Genomic DNA, 26,867 nt, shown 5'->3' with positions numbered 1-26,867 from the left:
CTTTCTACCAAAGCCGAACATCGACATCAAGGATATCGAGAAAATGGAACGGCAAGATACTAAGAAAAATATTCAAACCCAACGGTTTTTTTTTCATTCGCAATTTGCTTTACGTCGCACCGACACAGATATATCTTAAGGCGATGAGAGGATAGAAAAGGGCTAGGAGTAAAAAGGAAGCGACCGTGGCCTTAATTAAGATACAGTCCTGGCATTTGGCTGGTGTGAAAATGGGAAACCACAGAAAACCATTCTCGGGACAGCCGACGACGGGATTCGAACCCACTTAATTAACAGGCGCGGCCTCTCCCATCGTTTGTAAAACCAAGTATTACGAATGCAAAATTGTTTATATAGGGTAAAATCTAATTTAGCCAGACTGAGCGGGGATTGAGGCGGTGGACTCCTAACCGCAACTTGGCAGGTTCGATCCTGGCTCAGTCCGGTGGAATTTGCAGGTAATAATAATAATAATAATAATAATAATAATAATAATAATAATAATGGCGTATGACCTCCGGAGAGGCCTGGTGCAGGTCTTTTTCTCGTAGACGGCCTATTAGGCGACCTGCATGTCTGTGAAGATGAGGGCCCTACCTAGGATGATTTCTAATGCTGAATACGCCACACACACACCCAGCCCCCGAGCCATTGGAATTAACCAATTAAAGTTAAAATCCCAGACCCGGCCGGGAATCGAACCCGGGACCCTCTGAACCGAAGGCCAGTGCGCTGATCATTCAGCCAACGAGTCAGACTATTTGCAGGTGCTCAAACACGTCAGCCTCGTGTCGGTAGATTTACTGGCACGTAAAAGAACTCCTGCGGTACTTCCAAAATGTTGGCACCTCGGCGTCTCCGAAAACCGTCAAAATGAGTGGAACGTAAAAATAATAACATTATTAAATCTATTTTACAATATAACTAACTGATGTACCCGTGCTTCGCTACGGGATTCTCAGAAAGACTGGCTTTGTGGTTTTCCTAACTGAAGTCAACATAGGACATTACAAAAATGTCAGGAGGAATGTAGCCATTAAAAGCAATGTAATCAAATAAAATACTCGATCAAATCAAAAACCGCACATTTTATCACTTTTAACGAACAGTACTACGGTGCCAATCTAACAGTCCAAAGTTTCAGAGCTGGAATGACCAGGCCGCAGACAGCCGTGAACACTCCTCTGCCATTATTCCGTTAAATATGCACACTGCTCATTCCAATCAGTGCCTCAGAGTAGGGGTTGAATAGCTCGAATGCTATGATCAACCAGTGTGTTACGTCCCAGTAGTATCAGAAAATTTATGAACCAGAGGAATGGCATGCTAAAGAAGAAAGTTATCTAACTCCCCAGCTACTTCCCGTCAATATTCAGGCAGGCTGTTACACTCTGTTCGACCGGGCGAGTTGGCCGTGTGGTTAGGGGCGCGTAGATGTGAGCTTGCATCCGGGAGGTAGTGGATTCGAACCCCACTGCCGGCAGCGCTGAAGATGGTATTCCGTGGTTTCTCACTTCCACACTAGGCAAATGCTGGAAATGTACCTTAAATAAGGCCAGGGCCGCTTCCTTTCTACACCTAGGCTTTTCCTATCCCATCGTCACCATAAGACCTATGTGTATCGGTGCGACGTAAAGCAAATAAAAAAAATACTCGGTACGCAGCAGTAAGCGTATCTACCGGAGATAAGTAGCAACAAAAGACACAAAGCACACTACAACAAACAATGGTCAATGTAATGTTATTGTTGATCGATGTTACGAGCTTTCAATGTTGTAGGCCTTCACATTTAATTTTATTTCGATTCTGTGATTTGTAAAATTATTTATAGCGTAGACTGTAGGTCCTTATTCTCCGATTTTACATACCGATGTTCATTAAATTCTGTTTAACCACTTTCTCGTGACTTGGCGCTGATATGGACTTAGTAACAAAAATCCAAATTAATGAATATCTTTGTGATCATAGACGGCACGGTAACAATGTATAAGGCATAAGTGATCGGAAATTTAATACTAGTATTTATCGATACGACCTCTAATAACAAATATTTGAGAATTAAATTTTAAGCCTTCCCATAAACTACCATTTCGCTCAGCGTGAATAAAATTATTTATGGCCTAGATTATAGCATCTTATTCCCCGACTTTGCACACCGATTTTTAAAGACAGGACCACTAATAACATAAATATTTGAGAATTAAATTTTAGGCCTTCCCCTAAACTACCATGTTTCTCAATGTAAATAGAAGTATTTATATCCTAGATTGTAGCAACTTATTCCCCGACTTTGCATACCGATTTTCATTAAACTACGACCACTAATAACAAATATTTGAGCATGAAATTTTAGGCCTTCCCCTAAACTACCATTTCACTCAGTGAATACAATTATTTATGGCCTAGATTGTAGCGGCTTATTCCCCAACTTTGCATACCGATTTTCATTAGATTCTCTTCAGCCGTCTTCTCGTGATGCGTGCACATACATACATACATACATACATACATACATACATACATACATACATAGAGACAGACAGAAATTACGGAAAATTAAAAAGTGCATTTCCTTGTTACTGTGGACATGACTTATACATAAATGCCATCCTTTTAAAATTCTGAGCAATGTACAGACAAAACTCTTATTATATATATATATGGATGCGTATATAAATTAGAAACTCCTGAATTAACAATTGGCAATCGCAGTTAGGGGCCCAATTTAGATATTCTGCAGCGGGGTCTCGCAAAACCTAGCTACACCACTGCTTCTTCTAGCCCATACCAGAAGACGGAGTGCACTGTAGCTCAACACTACCTCATCAGACGCGGATCTGGACTTGTCTCTTCAGTTACCAACGTAGGTTTAAACATGCCGTGTGAATTGGTAATTTGCTACTAACAGGCCACGTGCATCGTCTATGCGCCATGTTGTTGGTTTTATCGTACGGACATGCTATAAACGACCGTTCCTTCTGATGGCATCATGACCCACTTCCGTTGATCCACGTGAGATAGCCATTTATATTTAATTTCATCTCACTCAATGACAGATGTAGTAATTGGTATGCTAAAACTCATGCGTTTTAAGTAGCAGAGTCACAGCTGGTCCTCAATGAAAATCACATACTAGTGGACTAGGACAGAGCCTTCTTGTATGCATACAGTACAGTAAATCCACTTAAAAACCAGTACGGTAGAACAATATTCTAAACGTCGGAAATAAACTATCGTAAATGCAAAAACGACTATTTTGAGTTTTGTAACATTGAAAAGTTTTCTCTCCAATCGCACAGAAAAAACGTAAAGTTAAGCTATTTCACTTAATTGTGACCAAAGTATTGAAGTTACAGAAATGTTGAAGGTGTCAAAACGCGTGTTTTGGAGAGCTCTATCAAATGGAAAAATAAAATGTTGGAAATCATATCCGATCCAAATGTTATTCAATAAAAACCCGTAAAAAGGGCAATATTTTAAAATGAACTTGTTCCACAATTATTATCCGATGTTAGCCAGGCTGAGTAGCTCAGACAGTTGAGGCGCTGGCCTTCTGACCCCAACTTGGCAGGTTCGATTCTGGCTCAGTCCGCTGGTATTTGAAGGCGCTCAAATACGTCAGCTTCGTGTCGGTAGATTTCCTGGTACGCAAAAGAACTCCTGCGGGACTATATTCCGGCACCTCAGCATCTCAATAGTCAGTGGGACGTAAAGCCAATAACATTATTATTATTATTATTATTATTATTATTATTATTATTATTATTATTATTATTATTATCCGATGGGCATTTTTAACATTTCAATAAATAGATTGATCCCTTGTTAAAAAGTTTGTTAGCCAGATTTTTGAATTTCGCAAAACTAAGGTCTCCAGTACGATTTGAAAAGGGTCGCGTATGATGTGACAATAGCGTTACTAGCGGTAGAGTTAGTCACCCTATGCGTTTCCGGTTTGAGGTTATGCTATCTAACAATGAAATCACGTGAGTATGACGTGCGCCAATATGCCCCCAACATGTAAACGTCGTTTGGTTGCAAATAATAAGTTAGAGCAGTGGAAAACATATTCTAGACGTCGGTAAATATTTTATTATTATTGTTATTTCTTTCTTCTTTCTTAATCCGTTTACCCTGCATGGTTGGTTTTTTCCTCAGACTCAGCGAGGGATCCCACCTCTACCGCCTCAAAGGCAGTGTCCAGGATCGTGAGACTTTGGGTCGGAGGATACAACTGTGGAGGAGGACCTTGCCCAGGTGGCCTCCCCTGCTATGATGAACAGGGGCCTTGTAGAGGGATGGGAAGTTTGGAAGGGATAGACAAGGAAGAGGAAGGAAGCGGCCGTGGCCTTAAGTTCGGCATTTGCTAGGAGGAAAAGTAGGAAACCACGGAAAACCACTTCAAGGATAGCTGAAGTGGGATCGAATCCTCTCTACTCAGCTGACCTCCCGAGGCTGAGTGGACCTCGTTTCAGCCCTCATACCATTTTTCAAACTTCGAACCCGGGCCTCCGGAGGTGACAGCTAATCACACTAACCAATACACTACAGAGGTGGACCTATTATTATTAGTAGTATTATTGATGAAGGACTTGCTTAAAGGATAACCTAAATTTTGAGATTGGGTAGGAGACATTTCACAGTAAAAGAGCGGACCAATTTGTTTCTCGTCGCACCGACACGTATAGTTCTTATGGCGACGATGGGATAGGAAAGGGCTGGGAGTGGGAAGGAGGCGGTTGTGGCCTTAATTATGGTACAACTCCAGCATTTGCCTGGTGTTAAAATGGGAAACCACGGAAAGCCATCTTCAGGGCTGCCGACAGTGGGTTTCGAACTCACTATCTCCTGGATGCAAGCTCTACCTGCGCGTCCCTAACCGCACAGCCAACTCACCCCGTCACAGAGAAAGATGTTTGTCAAATGTCCAGCTGAATCGCGTCCAGGACTGGCTGTTTGGCCACAGTAAGAAACAGTCTGAATTGGGGGGGGGGGATGAATGTTGGGAACCACTTGATAACCAATTCGTATTTACTAACGGTTTTAGAATGTGTTAGTATCGTCTGCCAGCAGCCGAAATTAACATGCGTGGATGAAAAGCTAACAAAAGACTTCAAAACAATTCTAGAAGTCTGTAAGTGTGTGGACTCTTTATTAATGAAACACAGTTTAAAGTAAAACTATTCTTGTGTTAAAATACATCTCTGCTGCTTTTCTTTGTCGTGAAAAATATGTTGGCACATTCACAACCATCCTGCGTATGGGATTAACGGCGACATTTTGATGTACAGGTAGACCTCGTTATACACGATAGTTACGTTCCGCCGACACCAGAATCAAGTTTATGTGGCTCCCAAGCCACATGGGTGTAGAGGGAAATGAATTAGCAGATCAGGCTGCCAAGGAGGCAGTTACACTGCCCCCGTTGCCTTTCAAGGTTCCAGCAAGTGATATTCGCACTCAGCTGCGACATCTGGTTATGTCCCATTGGGAGATGTAATGGCAGGCCATTCCACTTCCAAATAAGCTGAGAGCGATAAAAGGAGCAACGAAGGTATGGAGGACTTCCTTTCGGGTTTCGCGGAGGGAAGCTGTGGTATTATGTCGTCTTCGGATCGGCCACGGTGACCTGACTCACTCTCATCTTTTGAAAGGAGAACCTCCTCCGGTGTGTACCTGCGGCGATCATCTTACCTTACGTAGTGTATGGACCTGGTCGATCTTCGTCGTAGTCTTAACCTCCCGAGTACAATCTCCCATATCTTGCGAGATGACGAGCAGTCAAACAGACCTCGTCATCCGCTTTATGAGGGACAGTGGTCTGTTTTATCGTATGTAATGATGTCCTTTGTGCTAGTGTCTTTGTGTCAATTGCGCTTTTATCCTATTGACTTCATTTTAGTTTTATTGCGTATTTTAATGTGTTATTTTAACGTCTAACGTAAATTATATATATATATATATCTGTAGTAGCAGGCAATGCCTTATTCCTTTGCCTCCTGTATTTTCTCTTATTTTATTAGAAAATAAGGCATTGCGAATTAGATCCACTGATTGTTTTAATCTCATACTCATTTTTCATCAACATTTTTTAAAATTCTAGTCAGTGGATACGTTTTAAAATTTTAACTGTCATATCATGTGTCGTCCATCTCGTTTCATTAGGGGCCGATGACCTTCGATGTTAGGCCCCTTAAAACAACAACCATCATCATCATCATCATCATCAGTTACGTGCCGCGGAATTTCCGCGCATACCGAATTAGCGTAAATCGAGTCATTTTATATGTACAGTACAGGGTTAGGTTTCAGTTTACTCACTTATTAAGTCTAAAATAGCAGAGATTCTTAGTATTTTTACAAAAAGTAACCATTATCATGTTTCTGCAACGCATTTTAATGCAAAATTTATACACTTAAAACTGTAACGCTGAAACACGCAGTAATAAATTAAACTCTACATATAAGCTTTTGGCTTAAGCTTGAACAGCAGTTTCAGAGAGAAGCATGTGCTATTGGTTGTGATGCTCAATCCAATCCATTCTTTCCATCGCTTCCGAGCGAGATTTGGTCACTCTAGTCACACTTAAGTTAGAAGAAGATTGATCAGTTTTTCGAATTAATTCCACATTGTTACGAATAGTTCTCACAGTTGATTCACTGAGCCCCAAAGCACGCTGAATGCCAACAATACGCTCACCTTTCTCACATCGATCCAACACTTCTAATTTTGTTTCTAACGACTTTGGTACACGCTTCTTTCCTTCGACAGGCACACTTTCTTTCCTCTTAACCGGCATTTTAAATGCGAAACCTGTCCAGTGCATTTCCACAGCTCTACTGACCGGAAATGACGATTCACATCTCGACAAACACGACAGAAGATCCGCGTAGAGATGTGCTTGCCCCGTTCAATCTTGGCGCGCGTAGTGTACGTTACAGAGTTCGGCACGCATGTCTGCACCCCCTCCCCCCCCCCCCGCCGCTCACTTAAGGCATTACAGCTTCTACGTTCTGTTAACAGATGGCAGCACTAGACTTAAAACCAAAATCGCGTATATGCGAAATCGCGGATAATGAATCCGCGTATAACGGGGTTTACCTGAATTTTCAGGCATGCTCTTTAAAATACTAGACTGTGTCAATGGTAGGACTTCACAGTACAGGGAAGTATAATGACTTGAACACTCAACAGCGAGAACACACAACTCTGTAGTCTAATACTGATGATGATGATGACCGAGCTGTGACCTTGCATTCGGGAGATAGCGTGTTCTATCGACAGTGTTGAAGATGGTTTTCCATCGTTTTCCATTTTCAAAGCGGGAAAATGCTGGGACTGTACCTTAAGGCTACGGCCGCTCCCATCCCACTCCTAGCCCTTTCATATCCCATCGTCGCCATGAGACCTATCTGCTTTGTTGGTGTGGCGTAAAGCAGACTGTAAAAAGAATTAATGATTCAGACCTCTCTCTTTCCTTTTTACAATTTGTTTTACATCACACCGACACAGATAGACCTTACGACGATGGGATAGGAAAGGGCTAGCAGCGGGAAGGAAGCGAACGTAGCCTTAATTACGGTACAGCCCCAGCATTTGCCTGGTGTGAAAATGGGAAACAACGGAAAACCATCTCCAGGGGTGCCGACAGAGGGGGTTCGATTCGAACCCAATATCTCTCGAGTGCAAGCTCACATTGCGCGGCCTTAACCGCACGGCTAACTTGCTCCGTCAAACATTAATTATTAGTAGCAGTCACTCGCATACAAAATTCCGCGTTTCTCAGGTAGGATCGCATAACAAATGCTTCCCCAATAACGGTATTAGACTCATATCCACTGAAGACAGCCAAGCATGGCCAGTATCTTGTGGTCTCTTGAGACAATACCAGCGACCAGCTCCGAGCTTCGAACGGACATAATTTTGAATTTATGGCGACAGGCCTTATAAGATTTCCTTGTAGATGACGTAAGTTGTTTTCCTCCTCATATGTGTACAGTACCAGATTATTATTATTATTATAATTATTATTATTATTATTATTATTATTATTATTATTATTATTGTTGTTTTTACGCCACACTACGTTTTATGGTCTTCGAAGACGCCGTGGTGCCGAAATTTAGTCCCACATGAGTTGTTCTACGTGCTAGTAAATCTACCGACACGAGGCTGACGTATGAGCACCTTGAAATACCACCGGACTGAGCCAGGTTCGAACCTGCCAAGTTGGAGTCATAAGAGCAGCGCCTCAACCCGGCTGTCGTAAGATACACTAAACGGAGTAACCTCTATGGGAGGTTCTCTACGTATTGGACACCACAGGTCCCCCAGTTGAGTCTAGCACTACTTCCATTTAACATTACAGCTATGAAACTTTGCAGTTGGTATTTTTTTTTTTTTTTTTTTTGCTATGGGCTTTACGTCGCACCGACACAGATAGGTCTTATGGCGACGATGGGATAGGAAAGGCCTAGGAGTTGGAAGGAAGCGGCCGTGGCCTTAATTAAGGTACAGCCCCAGCATTTGCCTGGTGTGAAAATGGGAAACCACGGAAAACCATCTTCAGGGCTGCCGATAGTGGGATTCGAACCTACTATCTCCCGGATGCACAGTTGGTATTTAATACTGCTGTTGAAAGATGATAACGTAAATATTTGAAAATGCATATCTGGAATACATTCCGTTCAGCTGAAAGGAAGCACGAATATTGTGATTTATATTTTGAGGTAAATTATGGGAAAAACTGTGAAAAGATGTTCTTTGGTGTGTGTAATAAGAACCTCATTTAAACCACTCGATCAATTCCCAAAAAATATCCTCATGACTTAAGTCTATTTATCACACTCTTTTTTTTTTGCTAGGGGCTTTACGTCGCACCGACACAGATAGGTCTTATGGCGACGATGGGATGGGAAAGGCCTAGGAGTTGGAAGGAAGCGGCCGTGGCCTTAATTAAGGTACAGCCCCAGCATTTGCCTGGTGTGAAAATGGGAAACCACGGAAAACCATCTTCAGGGCTGCCGATAGTGGGATTCGAACCTACTATCTCCCGGATGCAAGCTCACAGCCGCGCGCCTCTACGCGCACGGCCAACTCGCCCGGTATCACACTCTTCGTTAATTATTAGTGATCATACAGCAAGAACTATTGCCCATGATATCTATCGCTCTCGAATATACAAACATCTACATTGTTTATACATTCCACCGCATTGGTTGACGCTGTCACGAAATCACTATAGTTGCCATATGTCGCGTTTTTACATCTCAACGGTTTGCTCGTCAATGAAGTTTCGCGTCCACAGCATTCCTTAAGCTGAGTGATGTTAAAGAACAGTCACTTCAAGGGAAATATATAAAACCTAGTAGTTTCGACAGCCAGATAATCCCAGAAATTGTCTGGCTAAAAATGTCACCTCATATATTCGATATGGAACAGAGTAACTACGATTTTTTTTTTTTTTTTTTTGCTTTACGTCGCACCGACACATACTGTATAGGTCGTATGGCGACGATGGGATAGGAATGGGTAGGAATGGGAAGGAAGGGGCCGTGGCCTTAATTATGGTGTGAAAATATGTCTCATTTATCGGTCAAGCAAACTATCAACCACCATAGACCATAGAACACAATGTCAGGATTCTGCCAATGTTGTCCGTAGACTGGTCTGATGAAGCTCTCCATGCCACCCTAAACTTTTCATTTCTACGTACCTTCTACACCCTACATCTGCTCTAACCTGCTTGTCACGTTCATACCTTGCACTGCCTCTACCGTTCTTACCGCCTACACTTCCCTCAAAAACTAACTAAGCAAGTCCTGGATGTCTTAAGGTGCCCTATCTTTCTCTCCCTTCTTCTGATCGAATTTAACCAAATCGACCTCCTCTCACCAATTCGATATTGGTGATTCATTCGTGATTCGATCTAGCAATCTCACCTTCTGCTTCCTTCTGTAAGAAAACATTTTAAAAGCTTTTGCTATCTTCCTTTCTGAGCTAGTTATCGTCTATGTTTCACTTCCATACAATGCCACGTTCCAGGCGAAAGTCTTCAAAAACTTCTTTCTAATTCCTATATCAATGCTCGAAGTGAGCAAATTTGTTTCTTTAAAAAAAAAAAAGCCTTCCTTGCTTGTGATAGTCTGCACTTAATGCCCTCCTTACTTACTTCTCCCATCGTTAGTTATTTTACTGCCCATGTAACAATATTCATCTACTGCCTTCAAGATTTCATCATTTCCTCATGCCTCGATGTCACCTCCTGGTAACACAAACACAGTTTTAAATGGAACAGTTCATGTCAAAGATGCTCGCTTCCATTCACCATCGCGATTTACCGGGAGGTCTAGCGCGATGACAAGAAAGTTTGTGTTCTCATCGCTGTAGAACGGGAGGCATCGATGTTGCTTGCTCCTGATTGGCTTATCCGGATTGTGATCACGTGATATATCCCCCCGTTCTACTATGCCCTTGATCCAGGTGTTCACAGAGCCCGCGTGTGTATTCGTGTGGTAGTTATTGTACTTCACAGTATCAATTTTTGATTCCACATTGTTGTATATGTATCGGAACGTCTCAAGGGACATTCTCATGTATGAATGGAATCTGTCCGGGTGGTGTTTCAGTTCTTCAAATAAGTTGTGATATTCCCCCAGCGCCACCCTTCTTTGATTTATAGGATGAGCATTCCACTGGCGGGCTGACTGATTTGAAGGTAGCCACCATCGTGTGCTTATGCACAATGAATCACTATCTCCACTCTCACTTGAATACATACTATATACTCGTAAAAGCTCAGCAATAGAGGATAAATTATCTTTAACTTGAACGCAGAAATCTAAACATTACGTCCACTCACTGTAAACAAATCTCAGAACACTGAAAGGTAAACCTCCCCGGTATGTTCACCCTCCATCGACCGCGACGTAAACCTCGACCGCGACCGCGAGCTGCGATGCATCTTCGGTATGTTCGTACCCTAACTTAATATTACCTGCATCACCTATCCTGCATTCCATTACTTTTGTTTTGGACTTATTTATTTTTCATCTCGTACACCTTCTCAAAGATTCTGTCCATACCGTTCAGCAATTTCTTCCGATATTCTGCGGACTCAGAAAAAAATAACAATATCATCGGCAAATCTCAAAGTTTTGATTTTCTAACCTTGGACTGAGATTCACTTCTTCCACCGTTTGGTTAGCAGCACACGCACAGGGGTCAACGCATGCACTTGCCATAGCCATTTCATAATGCCACTGTCAGCGTAGGAGCAGACAACATGGAAAGCAACCGTCACGGACAGCGCTGTACGACTTGGTTCCTATGGAAAGAAGGCGTGCCCACTGCAGAAATTCATCGGCGCTTGGTGGCAGTCTGTGGAGAACGTGCACAACTGGGTGGAAGGTTGGAAAACGGGACGCACATCGGTGGACAAGGGAACCATATCTGGAAGGAATGTGACAGTGTCAACACCAGCCAAGATTGCCCGGGTCGAACAGGCCATCCAAGGAAACAAATTCGTCACTTTTACCGAAATGGAGGCAGCCACGAGAATTAGCCGAAACACCCTGCAGCGGATCATGCACGGCCACTTACAGTCGGGGAAGGTGTCATCCACGTGGGTGCCTAGACTCTTGTCTGCCGACGAAAAGCAGAAGCATGTGGGCGTGTGCAGAGAACTTTCGCAACGCCATGATCAATATCCAGCCGACTTCATGGCTAGGCTTGTGACTGATGATGAGACATGGCTCCATTACCATGAGCCCTGTTTTCCAACCTTCCACCCAGTTGTAAACTGTTTTTCGTGACGGCGCATGTTCTTTGGTGGTTGCATTCCATGTTGTCTGCTCCTACGCTGACAAGTGTTGTTATGAAATGGCTATGACGAGTGCATTCGTTGGCCCCTGTGCGTGTGCTGCTAACCAAACAGTGGAATAAGACACTAGTTGCACGTCACCACTTTCAAAAGTGAAATGTGAACCATATGCGGACGAACAAATAATAAAGTGTAAAACAATATGGTAAAATAAATAATAATAATAATAATAATAATAATAATCGTATGGCCTCAGCTACCGTTTGCAGACATTTCGATTTGACGCCATCTGGCTGTCTGCTCGTCAGTTTCGACGTTCCGTTTTACTCTAGGTCCGCTAGATGGCAGACAGAGTAAACCGGATCTCTCTTGGGCGTCTATGGCTGAGATTTAATTAATTTTGTCGGGTAAATACCAAATGTATCACCAGAGATCTTTTACATGTCGACATCGTACAACATGGAGTGTCGAATGGACATTTTTCCGCCCTTCAACAATCCGACTACCTCTGCCGGGTTTGAACCCGCTATCTTGGGATCCGGAAGCCGACACTCTACTGAGGCAGCTAAACAGCTATGTTTCTGTAATGCCAGAAAAAAGATTAAATTTGATCAAAATCCTAGCACTGGACTATGTATTTCGTTTCTTTCTTTAAAATGAATTTCAATTTGTACATATAAACAAGTCCGCCTCTGTGGTGTAGTGGTTAGTGTGATTAGCTGCCACCCCCGGAGGTCTGGGTTCGATTCCCGGCTCTGCCACGAAATTTGAAAAGTGGTACGAGGGCTGGTACGGGGTCCTCTCAGCCTCGGGAGGTCAATTGAGTAGAGGTGGGTTCGATTCCCATCTCAGCCATCCTGGAAGTGGTTTCCCGTGGTTTCCCACTTCTCCTCCAGGCAAATGCCGGGATGGTACCTAACTTAAGGCCACGGCCGCTTCCTTCCCTCTTCCTTGTCTATCTCATGTTCAGCATAGCAGGTGAGGCCGCCTGGGCGAGGTACTGGTCATTCTCCCCAGTTGTATCCCCCGACCAAGAATCTGAAGCTCCAGGACACTGCCCTTGAGGCGGTAGAGGTGGTATCCCTCGCTGAGTCCGAGGGAAAAACCGAACCTGGAGGGTAAACAGATGATGATGATGATGATGATGATGATGACTTATAAGCAAGCGCATACGTCCCGCTAGTTAATTACAGTATTACTGTATGTCTCCTACGCTAATTCTAACAATATTTTGAAGAGAAAGAAAGACATCCTGTGTGACAACAGAATCGTTCCATTAAACCTCCAAACTCCCATTACCCTATAACCACAGGCCGATAGTGATAAGGTTCTTGTCTAAAGTCACGCCACCATTCAATCATCAGCATTAGACCATGTCCACTATCGATATATCTGGTTAATGTCTTCGTTACGTGATTAAGTCTATTTTGAGAACAAATCATTAACAGAAACAGTTAGTACATGAGTAATTAATATAACATATCAGGTCATTTAGAGTAGATCAAGGTGGTGATGGTAAATGACTGTTATTCAGAGGGGGAAATGAGATCACCATCCCCTCTATATTAGTCCGGGAGGTGGGATAGGAAAAATGACAGAGAAGAGCTAAATACTTTTTTCTGGAGATGCTTATTTATTTATTTATTTATTTATTTATTTATTTATTTATTTATTTATTTATTTATTTATTGGAAGACATTATCATGATCATTAGCTTTTCGCAAAGGGATTACTTAATTTTATTTTTCTACTGTATTTTTTTTAACTTGCTTTACATCGCACCGACACAGATAGGTCTTATGGCGACGATGGGACAGGGAAGGGCTAGGAGTGGGAAGGAAGCGGCCGTGGCCTTAAGGTACAGCCCCAGCATTTGCCTGGAGTGAAAATGTGAACAACCATCTCCAGGGCTACCAATTGTGGGATTCGAACCCACTATCTACCGGATGCAAGTTCACTGCTGCGCGCCCCTCACCGCATGACCAACTCGCCCGATGCAGCAGTCCTTTGTTGGCATTGCTTGAGGATGTTTTCTATACTAATCTTAAACCAACTTGTCTAACGAGCAACTGCTAGACTGTGCAAACTAACTTCTTTATGTAAGGTCAATCAATAATATGTAAAATTACATTTCAGTATATCGACAATAATACGTATAGATCTCTAATATGTAGACAGATGGACTGAAATGAATAGAATATTATTAAAAAGATAAATATCCTAGCCCTAGTTATAAACAACAAAACCGACGGCGACTGCTAAGGACAAGAGAAGCAGGAGAAGAATTAGGCAACGATGAATATGTTCGGTAGTAAAATAAAATGTACCAGACTTGCTTTCAACACATGGAGCGTGAAATAAATACGAGTTTATACTGTTGTTCTCAATGGCCCCCAACCCCCTGTCTGAAGGCTGGTTCACACTAGGCCACTAATTTAATCCAGTGGCGAATGATTTAGTGGTTTCACTAAACGAGAAAACAGCAAGTGGGAAGGGACTGTTCTGACACGGTTTAGTTGGTGAACAAGTGTAGACTACTGTGCAGTGTGGACTGCCCGGTCTACCTGAAACTAATATAGGCCTAAACGTTCTCATAAAATCATAAGACCTATGAGTCGGTGCGACTTGTAAGAAAATATAGCTGCGACGAGACTCGAATTCACGTCGTCGAAGCTCGCAGACAAGTACGGTGACGGAGATGTCACTGTTCCGGTTGACTGCGGTGTAACTCTCGAAGTATATATATACCTATGCGTTGAATTGGAATCGGGAATTCACACATTTTTCCGGAAATTTTTAGGTTGCGGACCTGATGTCTACACTAATATTATAAAGAGGAAAAATTCGTATATTTGTTTGTAACGGATATACTCAAAAACTAATGAACCGATTTTAAAAATTACTTGCCTACAGAAAGCTACATTGCCAGTAACATGGGCTGTATTTTATTTTCAAAACAATTCGAAGGGGGCGGGAGCGGGGAGATATAAAATATAAAAATAACAGGCTAATATAGGCGAAATCGAATTTGTCGCACAAGGACAAGACAAAGTTCATTTTAAGCCCCTTGACGCAAAGAACAAAACTCGGTAAGCCCTACGGGCCCGAAAACTATGTTTTAAGGCCCTAAAACCAACAGTTATGGAGATATTGGCACCACACTACCCCTGTTCTTGGAATTGGATAAAGAAAAGAACTGCCGTAACCATGGCAACGTCAGCTCCAGTATTCTTACAGCAGCGAGATTATCTACAATATATCACAAAAACCTAACATGTTACAGACATGAAAATTGGTATTTGGAATCTCCTTTACAAATAAAAGAACACAAATATTTGTTTTCAAAAAATCCACTTAATGGGGGGGGGGGGTGAAAAGAAGTGAGGAAGGAGTTGAATTCTTTATATGAGGATACATATATCTCAGAAACTGAAGAAGTTACAGACGTTAAAACTGGTACTTGAAATAACTTGTTTATATATAATGTTATTTGCTTTACGTCCCACTAACTAATTTTTAAGGTCTTCGGAGACGCCGAGGTGCCGGAATTTAGTCCCGCAGGAGTTCTTTTACGTGCCAGTAAATTTACCGACACGAGGTTGTCGTATTTGAGCACCTTCAAATACCACCGGACTGAGCCAGGATCGAACCTGCCAAAATAACTTTTTAAAATAAATGAACGCTTTTTTTTTTTTTTGAAAATCCACTTAAGAGAGTGAAATAATAAAATTGCGGGTGATTTTTTAAAATGAGTATCTTCTTCTTCTACCGCGTTTCCCACACCTGTGCGGTTGCTGGTGCGAACTGTGTCGAACATGTCGATTAGATCCTGTTTTACGGCTGGATGCCCTTCCTGACGCCAACCCCATGTGTAGGGATGTAATTACTATTGCGTGTTCCTGTTATGGTTGGTAATGTGGATATGAAGAGGAGAGTGTTGAGACAAACACAAACAATCTGTCCCCGAGCCAGATGAATTAATCACACGCGATTAAAATCCCTGACCCAGCCCGGAATCGAACCTGGAACCCTGCGAACCGAAGGCCTCAACGCCGCTCACTCAGCCAAAGAGTGGGGCAGTTTTTAAAATGAGTGTATCTACAGTATATCTCATAACTTAACAGTTACAGACGTGAAGATTGGTATTTGTAATCCCATTTAAAAACAAAGAAACACGTACTTCATATTTTCGGAAAATCAACTTAAATTATAGATCAAAAATAAGTGAAGAAGGAGAATTATCTTTATGAGGGTACTTATATCTCAAAAACTAAGATGTTACAGACGTGAAAATCGGTATTTGGAATCTCCTTTAGAAATAAATAAACCCTTTTCTTCGGCTTAAAAAAAGGACTGTTTCTCACGTGTAGAATTCCATGTCGCATGTTCCAGATTTAGCTCTGCCATTAGCCTGGTCATCTTAGCCCCAAAAAGGCAATGCCACAAACGTGGTTTACAAAAAGATTCTGGGGTAAATGAAGTGCAATTTTTCCGTGAGTTTTTATATTTAGGCAATTTCGGATAATGTCTTAGTGCAGTACCGAGGAACAATTAATTTTTATCAACTTACTAAATCCTCGCGAGCGAAGCCGTGGGTAACAGCTAGTGTTTAAATAAAATTTGTTCGCCTTTTTAGAGTTCTATCACCTCCATTTTGTCCGAAGCGAATCGTGCGTCATGACATTTGATCTCATTTATTTCGAAAACGAGAGCGTATTGACTTACACCCTTCTACAAAAGTTACTGTTGAGGGTCCCCCAAGAGGTACATTGAAACTCGTTGAAATTGGTTGGACGCAGAGTTTGGTCTCGCCTTGTTAGATTTCCTGTTTTACCAGCCAACCTTTCTCCGGTAATATTTTAAACCGAGATAATGTTGTTAGCGATATACAAATATAACTGTTATCTCGGTTTTCGTAGATTTAAACCAAGATAAAAACATTTACTCGCGATGATAAATACGGAATGAGAGTAAACTACTAATGAACTCTACTGAACAGATGGTGTTCAGACCTGTCTAGTGGTGGGCTAGTAGTGAGGTAGGGTGGGAGATGCTACTCGATTGCCAACGAGCCTATTAGATCATTTCATTAAACTCTGCCAACGGCCGTAGCCGTGTTGAAACACCGGATCCCGTAAGATCTCCGAAGTTAAGCAAAAATGGGCGTGGTCAAGATTTGGATAGGTTGCCACGCGCTGTTGGTGGAGGGGGGTAAGGGAATGGAGGAGCGGAAAGGAACTGGCCACTCTACCGTACGTAAACTCCGGCTCATGCACACCAGTGATACATACTCATCGCTATAACACAACCAGCCCACATCCTTGCATATGCTATCTACAAAATGTCAGGTTTTACATGTAGGTATCTTTCTATTTCCGCCCATGTGGTTTTGTCCTGACCCTTACTACCCGATTACACCGCTATTTGATACCCATCACCACATCTGGCCTGGTAACATGCTGAGCATGGGGACAGGCAGATACTCCTGTAGTATCACACTCCCACTACTCCCTGCTATCTTTCTCGTCTTAGAACTAATAGCATGTCGGAGGCAATGTAGAATAGGACGACTGCCACGCAGGGGGAGCGGGCTTCGCCCCCCTTCCCCCCGAAAAAAGGGGAAAAACACCTCCGCGGAGGTTCGGACCTGCCGTCGGGCAGAATACACCCTTACCTCACTCGGCTAAAGAGGTTTTTTTTCGAACACGTTTAGTATACAACTAAACCACTTGCCGCTGGACTAATGCGAACCAGCCTTGAGTGCCTTAGCTTCCTGCCGGATGTCCTCATCCCACCACTGTTGTTATCTACCTAGATCACGACCTCAAATCAGCGAAGGTCAACCAGGTAACGCAGACGGACACACAATGCGGTAGCTCTAAAACTGTAGCTTCGACAGCTATATTTTTACTACTTCGTCTGCACCTGTTTCTTGACGGATGACTACTTTTGCATCTGCCTCTTGGCTAGGGTTACCATATTACCCTTTTTTTTTTTTTTTACTGGGGACCACCCGCTGTCCTGTTGAAAACATTTCATAGCAAAGTGGGGGTCCCCTTAATACGAAAAACATAAAATTAAGCATTTTCCTCAATTATGCCTAAAGGGCCCAGAAAAGTTTCAAATTGTAAGGCTTGGATAGCTCTACCAATCTAAAAAAAATCGAAAATCACTTTCAGCCTGCATGCAGTTCTGAAAAAACAGCTTAAAATCGCTTGATTCTTTACCCGTTTTTTTTTCAAGTCCGAGCCAAATTAACGTATTTACATAGTTCTTTCTGTAATGTGTTCCTTGGTTCAACAGCATCAGGCGTTTTTAGATGTCCACACCAAATGTAGTCAAAAGGAGTAGTGAAACTCTGCATTGACTCACATTAACGCTCGTAATGGTAGAAAAAGGCAAACTGCTAATCCAATTGAGCGCATAACAATGAATACCACAAGACAAGAATTGTAATTTTTAGGAGTGTGTTGTGTGTATGTTGGGTATACAGCCCGAAGGCTGGTTTGATCCTCCACAGTTCCGCCAACAGCTGTCATAGATAGCCTAGGCGTCAGTGAAGAGGCATACTACGGAAATGAGTGGTGACGTAGTTTCCCGTTGCTTTCCTCATAGAGCCAGACGTTGCTATTACATATCAGTCTGCCACGCCCACTGAAAAGCATGCACCAACAAACTCTATGAGTGACATTTTCACACCTTTCATAACAGGGACTAGCTGCATAAGGAATGGTATTACTAGCATCGCTCATACCTCAGTCACTTTTCATGTTGTCAAAGCCAAGGATGAGACAAATTTGTTCTAGCCCATATCAGAAGACATAGTGCAGTGTAAACACTACATCTTGCCAGCAAAGACATTTTAGGAATAAATAAAGAATATATTCTCATACATTTAACTTGCCTAAAATTCTTAGGATGTTTTCAACACTGAGTTGCTTGCCTGAAGTGCTAGAACTGTGAATGAGACCCTTCCCCCATACCCACTTCAGTTGGCTAAGTGGTTAGCGTGCTGGTCTTTGGTCACAGGGGTCCCGGGTTCGATTCCCAGCAGGGTCGGGAATTTTAACCATCATTGGTTAATTTCGCTGGCACGGGGGGCTGGGTGTATGTGTCGTCTTAATCATCATTTCATCCTCATCACGACGCGCAGGTCGTCTACGGGCGTCATTAAAAAAGACCTGCACCTGGCGAGCCGAACATGTCCTCCGACACTCCCGGCACTAAAAGCCATACGCCATTTCGTTTCATCTAACCTATCCGATACCCCTTGTTCAACTCTTGCCACGGCCGCTTCCTTCCCATTTATATCCCTTTCCTACCCCATCGTTGCCACAATACCTATCTGTGTCATTGCGACATAAAACAAACAGTAAAAAAAGAAGCGTCCTCTTGGAGCTTAATATTTGTTAGCCAATCAGAAACTCCTTTCTCTTTTCTTCCCTTTGTTTCGCTGAGACAGTTACTTTTGTATTAGGTTCTCCGGTGGAACATAATATTTCAGGAACAGGATATATTATCATGTTACGATATTTAACTCCCATCTCTACCCCGGAGAATGGAGCACTCTACGAGAGGACATGGTAGAGACAATGAATCATATGACAGGTGTTTCGTGTCCCGCCGAGTACAACAGCTGGAAGCACACCCTCCATTTTCCCTCTCTCTTTAAAGATTACTGTTTATCAGTGGTGAGCACGTTCAGTTTATTTTCACTGAAAGCATTTAGCCCGCCGCTGGAAACCGACGCCGCCGTACGTGACGTCACACATAATGCTTTTCTCCTCCCCCCCCCCCCTCCCTCCTTCTCCTTCTCCACCTACTCACCACGTGGTCAAGAGAACTGACGCCGCATGAAACCAGAGCTCAGTTGAAAAGCACGATTCTGAACTATAACAGCTGACGTACAGATGAAAGGTAGGAACATATGGGACGCAAACATGTCCTGGAGTCATCTCCTCAGCAATAGTGTACCATCGTTTATTACGAGCACATGCAAGGTCTTGAATATGCACACGAGAAACAGTCCCCAAACAGTTAAGACCCCCATACATCGAAAGCTACGCTTAAGCTAAGCAATCCTAAGCTATTGTGCGATGACACGAATTAGGGCCGGTATTATAATGAGGGTTTAAACTGAAGATTGAGTTAAACTGTAACTTGAGTTTAAACCGATGTTGAGTCTTATAATGGCCGGCCTAAGTTAAACTGTGTTGAAGAAGGAAATATACGATCTTGGTAGCAGTGACTTGCGAGAAAAGATGGCTCTCAATAATGTTTTGCAGTGACTTGCAAGAAAAGATGACTATCGATAATGTTTTGTTTACTTCTTGTAAGTAAAATGGCGGATAAAAGCAATAAACGTTGTCCTAATTTTACTTGTAAGGAATTAGAATTGCTTGCACAATTAGTTAAGAAATATCTATATAGTCCGTGAAACAGTGGCCTTATGAATTCCTTCGAAATTCCCATTTTAATAAACATACTACGGGAGGCATAAAACCGCAATGCTATTAGTAGCTGACTGAGGGGTTCTACAGCATGATTTCTGAAATAGAAGGAAGTTACTTTATTTTCTAAAATTTACACTTTCGACATTCAAACGGTTCAAAAAAGTCATTTTTACATTCTTACCTTTTTGTTGCGTGTTTAATTCTAGCACCAATTTGCTAAAATAGGGTTATGACAGTCTGTTTTGTAAGCCTAAACCTATTTAAAAGCCATTTTTCATTCCACGTATGAAAGTGACGTCCCCTTGCTCGGAAAACTCGTAGTGCCCGTGGTCGCTCAATAATTTGAACCACTTCTTCGACATCGCTCAGTATTTCTTCAAACACCTCAAACATATCTTCGAGATCCATTCGTTCTGCCATGTTGTAATGTTATGTATTCAAACTTCAGTTTAAACGGTAGATGAGTGGCAGTAAAATTAATCTCTAGGTAAGGTTAAGTTTTATAATACAGGACTAACAGATAAACCGAAGTTTAAACTGAAGCAACAGTTTAAACCTCTATTATAATACCGGCCCTTAAACGCATAAGCTAAACTATGCTGGGCAGCTGTTTAAAGATGGCTGGATCAATTGGAGAGGAGGCAAATTTTTATCGGCTGCTGTCTTGGAAGATGAAGAAAAGAGAAATGGGAAGAGGATGCGTTTCTAGATACGTGAAATTGAAATAATAATAATAATAATAATAATAATAATAATAATAATAATAATAATAATAATAATAATAATAATAATAATAATACATGGCGAATCCCATCATTTGATTCAAATATTGTATGGAAATGATGTAGACTTTAAAAATGACTTTCGTCTAAATTAGGAACAGTTTCATGAACTTTTATTAAAAATAGTTGTTGTATTCGTGCTTCGCTACGGTATTCTACAGAACTGTATACAGAATTCTAGATGAAGTCCTGTGTGCGATGCGTTATTAAAATGTGTAACGAAATAGGTATTTGAAACAATTTTAGGTTCCTTCCCCTAAACTACTATTTCATCTAGCGTGATTAAATTTATTTATAGCCTAGACTGCAGTGCTTTATTTACAGACTTTACATACCAATTTTTATTAAATGCCGTTAACCCATTTTCTCGTGGCTCGACATTGATATGGATTTAGCAACAGAAATCGAACTTCATCAATATCTGTGTTATCATAGCCGGTACGGTAAAAATTATAAGACATAAATGATCAGAAATGTAATTCTATATAACTTTAGTTATGTAGTATTTATCGATAGGACCACTAATAACATAGATTTTTGAGAACTGACTGTTAGGCCTTCCCCTAAACTACCATTTCATTCAGCGTGAATATAATTATTTATAGCCTAGATTGTAAGTGCCTTACTCCCCGACTTTTCGTACCGATTTTCTTAAATTCCCTTCAGCCATTTTTTTCGTGACGCGCGTACAGTCATACAGCCAGAAATTACGGAAAATTAAAAAGGGCATTTCCCCGTTACTACTGACACGACCGATATAGAAATACCATTGTTTTAAATTCTGAGCGATGTACAGACAAAACTCTTATTTTATACATATATGAAAAATAAATACATATTATATCTGGATAATAATAATTTCGTGTGGCTATTTCTAGCCGGGTGCAGCCCTTGTAAGGCACACCCTCCGATGAGGGTGGGCGGCATCTGCCATGTGTAGGTAACTGCGTGTTATTGTGGTGGACGATAGTGTTGTGTGGTGTGAGTTGGAAGGATGTTGGGGACAGCACAAACACCCAATCTATGAACCAAGGGAATTAACCATTTAAGGTTAAAATCTCCGGCCGGGAATCGAACCCAGGACCCTCTGGACCAAGGCCCAGTACGCTAACCATTTAGCCATGGAGCCAGACATATCTGGATTAAAGCCACTTTCTTCTTCTTCTTCTTCTTCTTCTTCTTCTTCTTCTTCTTAATCTTCTTGCGTTCCGGCCTTCTAAGGACCACGTTACAATTTCAATTGTTCCTCCTTAGTTATTATTTCCTTTTCTTCCAGTATTCTTTCATTGTTTCACTGTGTTTCTTTTTCCTGTCTTCAGTCCACGTTGTGCCTGTTTTCTTTTCCTTCCTCCCTTGGAATCCTTCCATTTGTAAGACTTTCTTCCTAAAAATCTTTCTTTTCAATAATTCTTCTTCTCGTATGTTGTTCCTTTCCAGGTCTTTCTTGACTTCTTGAATCCAGGTGGTAGTTGATTTCTTTTCCCAAAGGTACTTGAAGATTCGTTTAGTTAGTCTATTGCCATCCATTCTGTAAATGTGTCCAAGAAATAGCAATCTCCTTTTTCTTATTGTTTCTGATGTGTTTTCTACGTTCTGGTAAATTTCATTGTTACTTCTTAATTTCCAAAACTCTGCAATTCTTGGAGGACCTAATATTTTCCTTATAATTCTTCTTTCTAATATTTCTAATTTATCAAGCTTGTAGTTCAGTGCTAGACATTCACTGGCATAAAGGCATTCTGGTTTCACTACTGTGTTGTAGTGCTTTATTTTAAGTTTTCTTGATAAGCACTTTTTGTTGTAAGTATTCTTAGTTATACCGTACGCTCTTTCCATCTTTTGTATCTTCTCCTCTATACCAGATTTTTCTAAACCATGTTCTTGAATTGTCTCACCCAAAAATTTGAATTTCTTTACCTTTTCTATTTGACCAATATCCGTTACTAAAAACTTTGGGGCACTTTTTATATTCGTCAAAAATTTTGTTTTCTCGGCAGAGATTCTCAAGCCTGTCATGTTGGCTGTCTTTTCAAGGAGATTGACTTGCATTGCTGCATCTGTAAGGCTTTCTGAAAGTATGGCAAAGTCATCTGCAAACGCTAGGCAATTTATTGCAACACCTTTGTTCTTCTTCCCCAGCATGAGTGGCAATATTTTAGATTCTTTCAATTTTTCAAAGCCACTTTATATTAACGAGTCTAACAGAATACAGGAAACCTACACATTTTGAAAGATACCTTCATAAGTCCTCACAATACCCCACCCCTGAAAAAAAGCAGCTCTCTTTCGAACGCTATTCACTAGAGTGAATGACGTTTCAGAGGCTGATAAACCCCCGAGTGAATTAAGAGAAATGGCAACATCATGAACAAAAACGGCTATAGGCTACATCAGGCGACATAGCACGAGCTGTGAAGATCAAGAACCTGACAGAGATAGTACAAACAAGGACTGGAGGAAAACATAAAAATAAAGTTTTCCACTTCCTTACGTGGAAGGTATAACTGACAGAATAGGGCGCATACTTAGAAAAATCCATGGCTCAACAGCCCCGATGGGCCATGGCCTCCCAAGCGACCCACTGCTCAGCCCGAAGGCCTGCAGATTACGAGGTGTCGTGTGGTCAGCACGACGGATCCTCTCCGCCGTTATTCTTGGCTTTCTAGAACGGCGCCGGCATCTCGCCGTCGGATAGCTCCTCAATTGTAATCACGTAGGTTGAATGGACCTCGAACCAGCCCTCAGATGAAGGTCAAAATCCTTGACCTGGCCGGGAATCGAACCCGGGGCCTCCGGGTAAGAGACAGGCACGCTACCCCTACACCGCGGAGCCGGCCGCATTCTTAGAAAGTACAATATAATTCCAGTTTTCACCACAGACCGGAAGCTCAAATCTCTGTTTCGACCACCTCTTGAAACACCAGACGTCTATGAACTTCTATAAACGATAAAGGCGACAAAAAATATACTTAGAAGCGGTTTTGAGATACCTGAACGAATCATTTTATTCTAGTTAAGAAAACAGCGATTTTGTGGTGACGATTTACAGCGAATTAAAGCGATAAGGCGGCTTTAAAGCGAAATTTACTTATTCTGCGAAAATGCAGCAAAATTTGTGGAAAATAACGATTCTGAAATTGTATTCCAATATCACGTGTGTGAAGGGAAACAGAAGACAGAATAAGGATTTCTTAATTCGACGGTATGGCCATAGAAGATGAATGGGCAATTTATTATGTTATCTTGATTGGGACTACATACGGTTCAGTATTTATAATAATAATAATGTTATTTGCTTTACGTCCCACTAACTACTTTTACGGTCTTCGGAGACGCCGAGGTGCCGGAATTTAGTCCCGCAGGAGTTCTTTTACGTGCCGGTAAATCTACCGACACGAGGCTGTCGTATTTGAGCACCTTCAAATACCACCGGACTGAGCCAGGATCGAACCTGCCAAGTTGGGGTCAGAAGGCCAGCGCCTTAACCGTCTGAGCCACTCAGCCCGGCGTTCAGTATTTATATATCTTCCTCATAAATAATTCACAAATCACACGAATGAAACTTTTTTGTGAATAATATTAGTAAACGATGACAGCGAAATTCAAGCGATGGGTTAAGACCTATTTCGCGAAATAATGCGAAATCGTACAAAAGTTAATGTGAAAAATCATGTTTCTATCCTGTGGTTGTGGTGAAAGAACACATCAGGTCAGTATAGAACCTAGGTCGATCACTCCTTACTGTTTCAGCTGGAGATACTCTTCTACCTATGCAAATCTAACGGAACTTAGGTCTTGAGGCTAACATCAGAAACAACTGGAGAAGTGAAATTACGGTCCGCTACTGGGATAAGTTATTTAGTGGTTCACTTTGCGTCCCCTCGGAACATACGGCTTGCGAAACATTGTGCAATGAAGCCAACTTCTGTTCCCCTTCTGCTCGCAGATCAATGAACGAAGGAACATATTGTATTCTAATGACGAAGAGGACCAACGTTTTCAAGAAACTGCAAGTTTCCCTGTAATTAGTGTCATCCGAAATAATATCGTTATAAATAAAATGTTATTTTCTCTTTACAGACATTGCGAAAATAATAACTCTGTTTGACTAAGAAAATTGTCTATGTCAAATAAAGACCCTCGAGTACAGTAGTAGAACCAGAAGGACTGTCCTGCTTCATGGCTAAATGGTTAGCGTGTTGGCCTTTGGTCATGGGCGTCCCGGGTTCGATTCAACCGCGATACAGGCTACAACCTCAGTGAATCATGGCTACCTATTATCAGAACCATTAGAGAGTAATGCTTTACTGTTGCCATTCGTTGTCATTATCTGGGGCTAAAATGGCGTCCCGTTTACATCTTAGGGCACCACTTCAAGTTCCTTGTTGCTTTCTCCAAGCAACCTGTTATGCGTCGTTTCATTTTCTCTGTGTCTCCTGATGAAGAAAGGCAAGGTTCCTTTCGAAACGCGTTGAGTGCGTTTTTATCATTAATTACTCGGCATAAGCCCAAAAATATACCTCATGAATAGTTTCACGGGCCGAGAAAGTCTAAATGATAATTTTAACCATCATTGGTTAATTCCACTGGGTGCATGTGTCGCCTTCATCATCACCATCATCATCACAACGCGCAGGTCGCATATGGGCGTCAGATCTGCACCTGGAGGGCCAAACATGTCCTCGGACACTCCCAGCACTAAAACCCATACGCCATTTCATTTCAGTCACAATGCGGTTAGGTTAGTTGCAATATAGGATGGTCGGAAACAGCAGCCGATAAAAAGACAACGGCTCGAGGTGTCAAATTATTATTATTTTTTTCAATTATTTATCAGTAGGGTTCAGATGTTTAGGAAAAGTCATATTTTTTTCTTTGTCTCCATTTTCTTGCACGATTGGATTTTGGTGTAAATCAGGTGATTATCGTCACAATTAAGTGATTTTTAAGTGTCATGTAAATGCAGATTTTGGCTATTTTTTGTCATAAGGTCATATTTTTGAGCTGTTTTCGTAGAAACGTCATATTTCGGTCATAATTCGGCGGTTTAACGATAGCTTCAACGAATGCGAACTAGCATTCACAAAACTGCTTCTCGGTATCACATCTGCAGTTAATATCAAGTGGAATACTCTGCTTCTTCTATCAACATTGCGCAGGAATTGTTTTCCAACAGTTTGTCAGAAAGTCTGGCATATATTAAGTCGAATTTCGGAATTATATCAAGTGCAATTACTTATTTAGAAGCTGCTACCTTAGACATTCATGCAAGTATTGAAATTGTGAGAAGTGTGGAACTTTCAGTACAACAATCACATGGACTTGGACTTACAGTGGATATGGTTCACAACAGAAAAGAATTTAGAAGTCGAGTGGACAGCATCAAAACATTCCAGGGGAAACACCAAAATATAGACCCAAACTGGTCATATCTGAGAAAGAAAGGAAGATCGGAAGTGAAAGAATGAAGAGGTTCTGGGAGGAGGAGGAGAAGAAGAAGACGAAGAAGAAGAGAAAGCCTTAAGTTCAATGCGATCCATAGGCGGCCAAATTCGGAAACAAGAAGAATCACGTGGACTTGATAAAATATTGTGTGATTTGATAATCTTACCGAACTTAGTGCTTTATAGGCGGTCTAGAAAGCTAAGAGTAACGGCCGAGGGGATTCGTCGTGCTGAGCACACGACACCTCGCAATCTGCAGGCCTTCGGGCTGAGCAGCGGTCGCTTGATAGGCCACGGCCCTTCAAGGGCTCAATCAATCAATCAATACTAATCTGCATTTAGGGCAGTCGCCCAGGTGGCAGATTC

General features: G+C 41.8%; 1 protein-coding gene across 7 annotated transcripts in view; it reads right to left on the bottom strand.

Moving 5' to 3' along the window:
• LOC136882126 (RNA-binding protein 24-A) overlaps positions 1 to 26,867 on the bottom strand; it is a 410,943-nt gene that overhangs the window by 314,920 nt on the left and 69,156 nt on the right. The gene's annotated exons all lie outside the window — the stretch shown is intronic.

Source organism: Anabrus simplex, chromosome 10 (genome assembly GCF_040414725.1).
Source record: "Anabrus simplex isolate iqAnaSimp1 chromosome 10, ASM4041472v1, whole genome shotgun sequence".
In the NCBI taxonomy this organism is placed as follows: domain Eukaryota; kingdom Metazoa; phylum Arthropoda; class Insecta; order Orthoptera; family Tettigoniidae; genus Anabrus; species Anabrus simplex.
This window is presented reverse-complemented; position numbering and strand designations above follow the sequence as displayed.